Consider the following 11,399-nt stretch of genomic DNA (forward strand, 5'->3'; position numbering starts at 1 on the left):
AGGGGGAGGGGCAGAGGAAGAAGGAGAAGCAGAAAAGGAGACTCCCCACTGAGCAGGGAGCGGGATGTGGGACTCGATCCCAGGACCCCAGGATCATGACTCAAGCAGAAGGCAGATGCTTAACCAACTAAGCCACCCAGGGGCCCCCCAGTATTTACTTTTATATTACTAAATAACATGCTTATATTGTTATTCCTTAATATTTCAGTTTAGATATTACCTAGTAATTTACAAATCAGTTAAGCTCTGATTCTGCTCCATATGAGACCTAAAAGATGATAGCTTAAATTACAAGAGTATATTACATCACATAAAACAAATGTATTATTAGCCAATCCAATGCTGATAATAATAGCTTTATAGAGTCATCAGAGCCCCAGGATCCTTCCAACTCTCTGGTCTACCATATTTGGTGTGTGTTATTTTCATTGACTATGATAGTGGCAGAAACCCCAAAAATTCTTTTCCCATTCCAGACCAGCAGCAAGAGGAGAATAATGCTCACTCTGTTTTAAGGAAACTTCTTGGAAGTACCAGAAGCTGCTTCTGCTGAACTAGACATTAGACACATGGCCATACCTATTCCAAGTAAAGCAGATATAGCCACAGTTCTATTACTAAGAAAGAAGGAAGAATGATGTTAGGGTAGGTAGCTAGCAGCTTCTATCGTAATCCTAGTAAGAATGACCCTCCTACACATACTTACACTTTTATACACACATACAAACACACCGCCTTCTCCATCTCACCCACCCAGTTTAAATCAACCTTTTAATTTAGTATTTACATTATTCTTCACTAGTGAGCCACATGTTATGATATGATCACATTTCTTTTCCTGTACTTTTTGTTGTCCCCGGATTAAAAAACCATCTCCTTTTCTTCCTAGTTTTCTGTGTACCTATTACTGATACATCTTCCAAATCTGACAGAGGTATAATTCTTCTTTCTCAACACCTTCAGACACAGCAGAAAACTCTTCCATATGATTTCTTTTCCAGGAAACATTCTTCCCAGAGCTCTCTATTCCCCTGCTCCAGTCTGGGTATTCTCTCAATTGACTATACAAATTTCATCCTGGGACTTCCCTTTCTTGTCATTTCAGGAACTGTCCCCAGCTCTTTTTTTTTTTTTTTAGTATTTTTTTATTATATTATGTTAGTCGCTATATAGTACACCCCTAGTTTTTGATGTAAAGTTCCATGATTCATTACTTGTGTATAACACCCAGTGCACCATGTGATACATGCCCTCCTTAATACCCATCACCAGTCTATCCCATTCCCCCGCCCCCCTGCCCTCTGACGCCCTCAGTTTGTTTCCCAGAGTCCATTTCATGCCAAATCCTCTATATCCTTGCTCTAAAGGCTTCCTCCTCTATGGTATGCTCCTTTTGGTAGAAAAATTCCTCCAGGAGCGTTTTGTGCATGAGAGGTAATTTTAAGAATGTGACTATCTGAAAGTCTTTACTATATCTCAGACTGGACAGTTTAGCTGAATATAGAATCACAGATGAGAAAAATATTCTTTATGCAAAAATTAGATCACTGTCCTCTATTTCCTAACTTCCAGTGCTGTTTCTGCAAAGTCCAGTGACATTCTAATTCCTACTTTGTATGATACATGGTAGGTTCTCCCCACTCAGCCCAAGCCCTGGTTCAGAAGCTTTAAAATTTTTCTTTTCACTTAGTATTCTTAAATTTCATCACAATATATTATTGTGTTAGTCTTTTGTCATTCTCTGTGCTGGGCATTTCATGAGTATTTGTTTTGGAAACTGATGTTTAGTTTCAGGAACTTTACCGTAGGGAGAATGATTCCTTCCCCTTCATTTTCTGTTTCCTTTCTGGAACATCCTTCTATTTGGATGTGGAACCATCTGGAGAAATCTAATTTTCTTAAATTTTTTTGCCATCTTACTACTTTGGACATTTTGTTTTAGTTTCATTATCTTCCATTCTGCCTATGAAATTTTTAATTCTGCTATCATATTTTAATTATCAGGAATTCTTTCTTAATCTTCAAAAGGTTCCTTTTTTTATTACCCCTTGTTCTCATTTCATAGATACAATTTCTTATTCTTTTGATGATAATTTTGATATCAATTACACTGTGTTTTAGTTTTCTTCAGCTTACTGCATTGCTTCTGTTTCCTCTGGGTTTTTCAATTTTTTCTCTGTTTTGTTTTTTCTCTTTCACATTTGAAGCCTCCCTTACAGTCTGGAGATCCTTTGTTTTCTATTCATATTTACAAATGAAGACAATTTGTCCAGTTTCTACAAGTCAATAATGACAAAGGGAGGAAAGGGGGGAGGGTGGCTTTTCTAAATAAAAGAGAAGCAACAAAAGTGACATGTGGACCTTGTATAGAACAGATTCAAACAAATAAATAATTTTCTTAAATATTAAGGAAATTTGATTATGAACTGGGAATTAGAAAATACAGAGGAACTACTGCTAATTTGGGGATAATGATACTGTTGTTATATGAGAAAATGGCACATCTCTCTGAAGTAAATAGGGATGAAAATAGCATGCAGTCTTGGATTTTCCTTAAGTTACTTTAGCAAAAAAACAAACAAAAAAAAGGGACAGATAAAGCACATATGACAAAAATCATGGTAATTTTTGAATCTCCATATTTATTATACTATTTTCTCTTTAAAAAAACCTAACAAATGAGGCACTGAAATGCGTTAAGCTTCTGTAGTGTGCAGTGGAATTGCTAAATGATGGGCTTCAACTGTGGGGAGATCATGTGGGGAATCAGCTATTTTGATAGTACCTATGCCATCTGCCAGAGTCAGGACAAGGTAATTAAAAGCCTTTGGGGAGGAAGAGTGGGGGAGAGGTTCTGAAAGTCTAAATGCACTTTTAAAATATTTTTAATAAATTCTCCTATTTTCAGCCTCACTTTGTACCCTGACAAGTATTTCTTTTGGCATACTAAGAGAAAACAAATCAGCCAAATGTTGTTTTCAGGAGTCACATCTAAAAAAAAAAAGAAAATTTAACAAATGTAGAAAATAAAAGGTTAGAAAAATATATACCAGATAGATGCTTTAAAAATGATAAAAGATATATATTAATATTAATAACTAGCAATAGAACCCTTTAGTTTTGATAAAAATCCCATTCTACCAAGAAAAATAATAATCATGAACTTTTACATACCCAAAACATAACTTCAAAACATAAAGAAATATCTGTTCAAAATCAAATGAGAACAAATTTTTAATCATAATGGGAGGTATTAACACATCTCTCACAGAAATGGAATGGTTACAATGATATGAAAAATAGTAAAGTTATTGAAGATTTGAATAACAGAATTAACAAACTTGATGTATGGATATAATTGGATATAATAATCATTCTTTCAAACACATGATATAATCATAAAAACTGACCACGTAACCAGCCACAATTAAAATTTTAATACGTTCTTAAAAAGAAAAAAAATCATATATGCACATTCATTGCTTACAGTAAAATTACATGAAACATTTACAACAAAAAGCCAATTTAAAAATCTACATACATGGAACTTAAACATACATCTAACAAACACTGGGCCAAAGAGGAAACAAAAATAAAAATTATAAGCTATTTAGAAATAAATAATGGAAACATTATATATCAAAGTACTCAGAGAAAAACTTATAGTCTTAAATGCATTTATTTAAAAAAACACACAACAATGATTGGGTATTCTGAATGTCATGATCCAAGAGAAAGGTATAAATGACAAAAAACAATCAATGCTCAGAAGCAAGCTACCCCAGTAGCAATGAGCACACCCAATTCTGACATCTTGATTTCTAAATACCATTTTCCAATAAAAAAAACCAAGGCATCTTAGAGAACTGGTTGATTCCAGAATTAGTTGGGGCAGGGAAAATCTAAGGCAAGCCTAGAACATTTTGTGGTGCCAGAAAGTAAGGAAGAGCTCAAGAAAGGGCACAGGTGCCACCTGAGAACTCCTAATAGCCAAAACTGGAACAGTTTAGAAACAAAATAAATAACTATAGTATTTGAGTATAACCCACAAAATAAAAGTGAATTATTCCACACTGATATTAATAAGTGGAAGAGAAAGAAGAGCCTTTCCCTCACAAAGAAATTTCAATTAATAAGTATAGAATGAATAAGGGAAGTATTTACTCCAAGATATGTATTAATTGCAAAGGGAAAAATAATAATTTTACAGTGGAGGAATCTGGCAAACACCACCTTAGCCAAGTGATCAAGGTTAGCATCACCTATAAGAAGACATATTGACAGCAGATACACTCTACCATGATACGCACTGAGAAGGGCATATCACTTCTGTGGTATTGTTGCCAAAAAGGAATAATCTCAATATAATTATGAGTAAATATCAGACAAACCCAAATTGAGGGATATTCTACAAAATAACTGAAAAGTAGTCTTGAAAAGCCGTGGGTCATGAAAGGCAAAGATTAAGGAACTGTCACAGACCAAAGAAGGCTAAGATAGTATGAGCTCTAAACGCAGTGAGTGATTCCAGATTGAATCCTGGACTGGAGAAAAAGATGTTAGTGGCAAAACTGATACAATCAAATAAAGTCTGTAGGTTAGTTAACAGTATTGTACCAATGTTAATTTCTTAGTTTTTATAATTGTACAATAGTTATGTAAGGTATTAACATTAGGGGAAGCTAGGCATATGGAAACTCTCTGTACTATTTTTGCAATCTTCTACAAATCAAAATTGTTTCAAAACAAAAAGTTAAAAAAAATCACATGTACATATGCAATGAATAATTTGTGCATGTCAAACATATCTGTAGTATAAATTGTGTAAAAAGGTGGGTGTATTTTAAATTTTGGAGATTATACAATATTTTTAATAGCAAAATAAAAGGAAACAACTTTCATGGTCAATACTAGAGGAACACTAAATAACCTATATTCCTATGAAATACTATAAAAAAGGAAAAAGAATAAAGTAGATCTCTGTGTCCTGGCATGGACAGAATACCAAGACCAATTATAGAGGAAAAAAAACAGCTATAATTTACAGATCAATAAAAGCTTTCAAATACTTCTAGTGGGAATGTAAATTAACACAAATACTTTGAATACATAGTCGGTATAAACCTGGCCATATGTATAATCCATGATCCAGAATTTCCACACCTAGTACATACCCAACAGAAATGTGCTCCTCTATTCACCAAAGACATGCACATGAATGCTCACGGCACCAGTGATTATAATAGCCCTGAATCAAAAACAGCCCAAATGCCCATCCACAGCAGAGCAGATAAGTCCACTGTGGTATATTCATACCATACAAAACTGAACAGCAAAGGAATGAACAGCAGCTACCCAATACAACATAGATGCATCTCACAAACATAATGTTAAGTGAAGGAAAGCAGATAAAAGAAGGTACACTAAATAATTCTATTTACATAAAGTTTTTAAAAAGGTAAAATTGATCTATGGTGTTATAAATCTAGATAGTAAATTCCTTTGGGTGGGTGACAGTTAAAGAGGCAAAGAAAGCTTCTGGAAGGATGTTATGTTCTGTTTCATGATCTGGGTGCTGATTACAAGGGAGATTCACTTTGTGAAATTTAATTTAGCTGTACACGTATATTTATGCATTTGTCTCTATATTGTACTTCAATAAAAATTTATAAGAATAAAATAGAATTTAAATAAACACCTAGGTAGCTTATTATGTGTGTATAAACAATCAAGATTGGTAAATGTGGAAAAATCCAGAAATATTAGAAGAAAATTTAAGCTAATATACTGCTGGATTAAATGACATTTGTATTAAACATTACTTAATTAAAGCCCACTCCAACTATTAAGATTTACCCAGAAAAGAATTCTAAGCTTGTATTTTTACAAAATATTTTCCTTTTTATAACTAAAAAAAAGACCTACACATTAAAACACTTTCCAAGTTTACTTCTTTTAATATGTTCCCCAAATGAATGTTACATATAAATAGCATCTCAGGCCCTCTAACAATACTCCCTGAGTAGTTAGGCCACATTACTTCACTCTGTTCTGGCTATGTAGTTAACTTCAGTTCTTTAGAATTAAACTGATATGGTTTAAAATGCCATACCTGGAAAGGCACTAATGTTTGCTTTACTGTATATATCAACTTTATAAAATAAACAATTCACATAATATTGTAATAAAGTATGTACTGTGCAAGCACACATTTTTCTTAACAGCCATAATTCTGCATTAAAGTTGAATACTATGTTGATGTGAGGACACGTTGTTTTCTAGTGAGAGGGTGTTCCTGAAAATAGTAGGGACTAACAGCATGTTCTAGCGTAGAGAGTCCTGTGCTGGAAGTTAGATGACTAGTATTATAAACCTCTTGCCAACACACCCATGAGAACAACACATTTATTACCCTTATCTATTTCCCAGCTTTTCCCTTAGCTAACTTGACTAAAATGAGTTGTGTGAGAATCACAGAGTTGTAAAACAAATTTGGGAAAAGTATTATAGTCTCTTAATTATTTCCATTTGGATCATCTATTAATATCACTCATAATGAAAATATTCTAAAGGAAAATACTTTAAAAACACTCTTTTAACTTCCCTCCACTCTGTAATCAAACACTTTAGAAAACACAAGAAAGCTAATCACATCACTGGGGATTTTACCACCTGTAACCTATATTCTTTTATGTCAAACTCCTGGATCTAAGGATTCCTTTATTTTTAGTCTTTCCCTCAAACTGGTTTTGCAGCAATTTAAGATGACGGGTGGAAGCTAGGGGTCTAAAGAAACGAGGTGGGGGGTTTTCAGGATTATATCCCACCAAGATCTGACAGGCAAAGGCATCCAATTATCAAAGGAAAAATTAGGACTACAACAAAGAAATCAATCAAAACAAGACAGTACTTCAAGAGCTCTTGGGAAATGGATTTCAGAAATGGACATGCAACTAACTGCCAACTACAAAAAGTGGCTTCTGTAACTGCTCCTTTGGAATTAACCACGGCCTAATGCATCCAGAAAATTAAACTGCCTTTCAAGAAAGTAGGGAATATGGGGTGGGGAGCCCAAGTATATAGGTAGATAATCATTTGGATTCAATAAAACCATAAGGAATTCTTAATTTGCAGAGAAAAGTCACTAAGCACTTTGTGAAATTTTGGGGACAGAAACCAAACTTCTTTACCTATTACCAGGGGTGTGGCAACTTCAAAAATGTCAATTGGAGAATGCCCAGGCCCAAAAATGTCACTAACATCCAGTGCACAGAACAGTAGCAATATTTAAAACAAAATTATTTATGGGGCGCCTGGGTGTCTCGGTTGGTTGAGTGTCTGACTCTTGATTTCTGGCCATGATCTCAGGATCATAATCTCAGCATCGTGGGATCAAGCCCTGAATTGGGCTCCACACTCAGCATGGAGTCCGCTGAAGATTCTTTCCCACTCCCTCTCCTCCCCCGCCCACCTTGAGTTCACTTGTGCTCCCTCTCTCTCCTCTCTCTCAAATAAATATTTTTAAATAAAACAAAATTATTTGTGAATGCAAGCACATAATTTCCTTTTGAGTGATATCCTATTACTTGTACTTATAGAATTACTGTAATACCTATTTATATCATCCTACAAAAGTTCTGGCTTAGTTACTAAAACATACCTTTTTTGAGGTAGCTAATTTTATCCCAGTCATTATCATATACATTATTAAGGTACTTTCAGTATATTGATAACAAATGTACTCCTTAATAGTTTGGCTCCTTCTAAATGGTGATTGCCTTATTGAGGGAAGGATGAGGAATATTTACCTTTGCTAAATGTTAGAGGTCTCAAAAGCCTAACAATAATAAGCTGTTGTCTTGACTTTGATATCACACATTCATATTCATTCCCTCCCCCTCCTCTTCCCTCTGTCTCTCTCCACCCTCTCCCAATAGTGGGAGAGAATGGCACTTTGCATTGCGCTGAATCAACACTGCTTTTTAAATCAATTTCATTTAATTAATCTCATTTGAGCTTTACTCAGTCTTTGATTTCTCCCTTGGTCTCTTTATTTTTTATTTTTTTAAATGGATAAGAAAATAACCTCCTAAAACTGAAGCAGAAAGAAATAGAAAACTTGAACAGGATACCAGAGATGAAATGGAATCAATAATCAAAAAAACTCCCCTGGCCTCTTTAATATGCAGAGTCTATTAAATCTTCCTTTGACTAAGTATGATACTCAAGCTGTACTAGTACAAAGCAGAAGTTAAAAATCTTAACCCTGACTTAATAAAAAAACAAACACATAATTCTGTATGGTAGGGTTGATGTATATTTTCACAAAATGGAGGTGAAATGTTTTACTATATTTTCCTTGATGGTAAGCAGGATAGAAGACAATTTGGAGAAAAATGGAAATTTCCATCATTTTAAAATGCTCTTAATAAAATCACATTGTTTATGTAAAAAACTTTAAAATACCGTTACCACCATTTTAAGGTGCTCTTAAAAATCTTTAAAAAAAACTCTTGGGGCGCCTGGGTGGCTCAGTCCTTTAAGTCTGCCATCGGCTCAGGTCATGATCCCAGCATTCTGGGATGGAGCCCCGCATTGGGTTCCCTGCTCGGCAGGAAGCCTGCTTCTCCCTCTCCCACTCCCCCTGCTTGTGTTCCCTCTCTGGCTGCCTCTCTCTCTGTCAAATAAATAAATAAAATCTTAAAAAAAAAAAAAAGTCTTGGGGTGGTCATGTCCTTTGTTAAGGTTATTCCTTCATAGGCCCTTCCAAGGTTTAATTTTTTTCCTTGAAATCTGTGATCCATTAAACACTTTTCGCCCAAGCTGGTTCAAGCTAGATTCTAGTCAATTACAATCAAGAGTTTTAATAGTGTATGGCTCAGGATCTATCATACAGCAAACTAAAAATTAACTTCTAAGGTTGGATTGAAGATTGAATGCTTTCTAGTAATCCTTAAACAGGGAAAACATTTAGCAAAATAAGCTCATGACAATAAATAGGCAAGTTGGAGAAAAGCAATATTCTGAGTAAAAAAACTGAAAAAAATGTACACCACTAAAATTCAGAGAAACGGAACTTGAAGCATTCATAATTGTTAATTAGAACAATTATGTTACATATTTACATATATGTAGTATATGTATTTAAATTTCTACATGTATAAATCCCTCATTGTAGGGTTTCTGTCCCTTACAGCAGAACCCACTTTAACCAATACACTTTGTGCTGTCTAGGACTTGGGACTTCTCCATGGGGTTTGGTTTCCCTTCAGAGTTACTAAGGGAAAGTGAGTACAGGTTCTTTAAGATCTTCAAACTAACTTGAGGATTCTATCATGCACTCTCCTTTTCTGGGACACTAACCAGTGCCTAACCTCTCTCTTCTCTACTGACTTTTTTCTCACTTCCTCAATTCACAGGGTCTTTATCTCTCCTAGTACAGGAGAAAAATTATTCTCTTACATTCATCCAGATCTATGATTTTTGCCATAAACTGCCTGCCCTCAGTTCCTTAGGGCTTTGACTTTTCTTTCTAGTGAAGTACAATTAACATGCAATGTTATATTAGTTTCAGTATACAACATATTGATTCAACAATCCTATATTTAACTCAGTGCTCACCACTATAAGCATAGTCACCATCTGTCACCATAGAACATTATTACAATATTATTGACTATATTCCCTATGCTGTACTCTTCACCTCTGTGATATATTTATTTTTTAACTGGAAGTTTGTAACTCTAAATCCTCTTTATTTATTTCACCCATCACCCTACCCACCTCCCCTCTGGCAAGCACATTTGTTCTCTGTATTTAAATATGTTTTTTGTTTGTTTCTTTTCTCATTTGTTTTGTTTTTTAGATTCCACATACAAGGAAAATCATATGGTTCTTGTTTTTCTCTACATGACTTCACTTAGCATAATACCCTCTAGGTCCATCCATGTTGTCATAAATGGCAAGATCTTTCTTTTTATGGCTGCATAATAGTCCACTACACACACATACACACACACACACACACACACATACACACAAACACACACCACATCTTTTTCCATTTGTCTATTCAGTGGACACCTGGGTTGCTCCCACATCTTGGCTACTGTAAATAATATTGCAAACAATATTTTAATCTAATAAATTAACAAAGATTTACAAAAATGAGTATACCAACACAGTATGATAGCCCATTTACTAATGCATCCCAAAACATTGTTAGTTTACATTAGTTGTTTTAAACATTAGTCTATACATCTGTTCTTCTTTGAAAAGTTTCCAGAGAGTTATAGGTGAGCTTCTAGAAATAATGCATAGAACTGTAAGATACTCAAAGAATCATTAAAATTTGAGGCTTCCTTTCTTCCCGTTTTTAGGTTTGAAGCAATAGTGAATCTGCCTCAATCAAGGGAAAGAGAATATGGAACAGCTTCAGGTCACTATTTTTAATCTTCTGATAAAACTGCAATTACACTAGGGAAGAAAAACAAAAATAGAAGTCATCCACTCAAAAATATGTATGACATGCCCAGTATGTACATGATAGCACACAGGCACCATTAAAGATTAGGAAATAAAGGCATGGTATTTGGCTTCCTGTGACTTAGGGTTAGATGTGGGAGAGGATAAGCATGAAGAGTTACATTACAGCAGGATAAAGATGGTAAAGGAAGAAGGCAGATGAGAGGAGGCAGAGAGGCAAGGAACCAGCTGCTCTTTGTGTGTCCTTGAAAGTATGAAGAACTTTCTGATTAGAGACTGCACCGTGAATGCTATTGGAAACAGGCAAGGAAGAAGGGGAGAAGAACAGAGGGAAGAGGTTGCCCAGGCATAATGGAGGGAAGAAAAGAAAATTTGTTAGAAAGACTTTTATTTTCTTCTCAAAATATTTAATAATAGAGGAAAAAGCTGTGAGTTATTATGGTTACTTCCAAATGAAAGATCATTCAAAGATTTTCATTAATACTACAGTGACATTTAAAAATGCCCAAAGAATCTTTTTGACAAGATATAACATACACTACATTTTACTATTCAAAGAGGATAAGGAAAAGAAATGTAGTAGTATTTGTTTAAAATTCAACTTAGCCTGCCATATTCTGAGGAAATAAAATTATGAAATATTCTCCAACTATAAATTTTAAATGACATAAGATAATAGCCAAATATTCTTGTAGTTAACAAACCTATTTTATTTTCGGCCCGTTTTTCTGCTATCAGTGTTTCACTAAATATTTTCTAACTCAAATCCTGAAGCTTTAACACCGAAAGTTTTCTAATTGCAATGCCATTAAGGAAATGTAATGTGACTTTGTAGATCATCAAATAATGGCACCGTGGTCTCTAATTAATTAATTAATTAAAAAGATTTATTTATTTATTTGACAGAGAGAGAC

General features: G+C 34.4%; 1 protein-coding gene across 1 annotated transcript in view; it reads right to left on the reverse strand.

The window, feature by feature from the left end:
- The window catches only part of LEKR1 (leucine, glutamate and lysine rich 1), a 174,328-nt gene that overhangs the window by 102,564 nt on the left and 60,365 nt on the right, over positions 1-11,399 (reverse strand). The gene's annotated exons all lie outside the window — the stretch shown is intronic.

Source organism: Ailuropoda melanoleuca, chromosome 1 (genome assembly GCF_002007445.2).
Source record: "Ailuropoda melanoleuca isolate Jingjing chromosome 1, ASM200744v2, whole genome shotgun sequence".
In the NCBI taxonomy this organism is placed as follows: domain Eukaryota; kingdom Metazoa; phylum Chordata; class Mammalia; order Carnivora; family Ursidae; genus Ailuropoda; species Ailuropoda melanoleuca.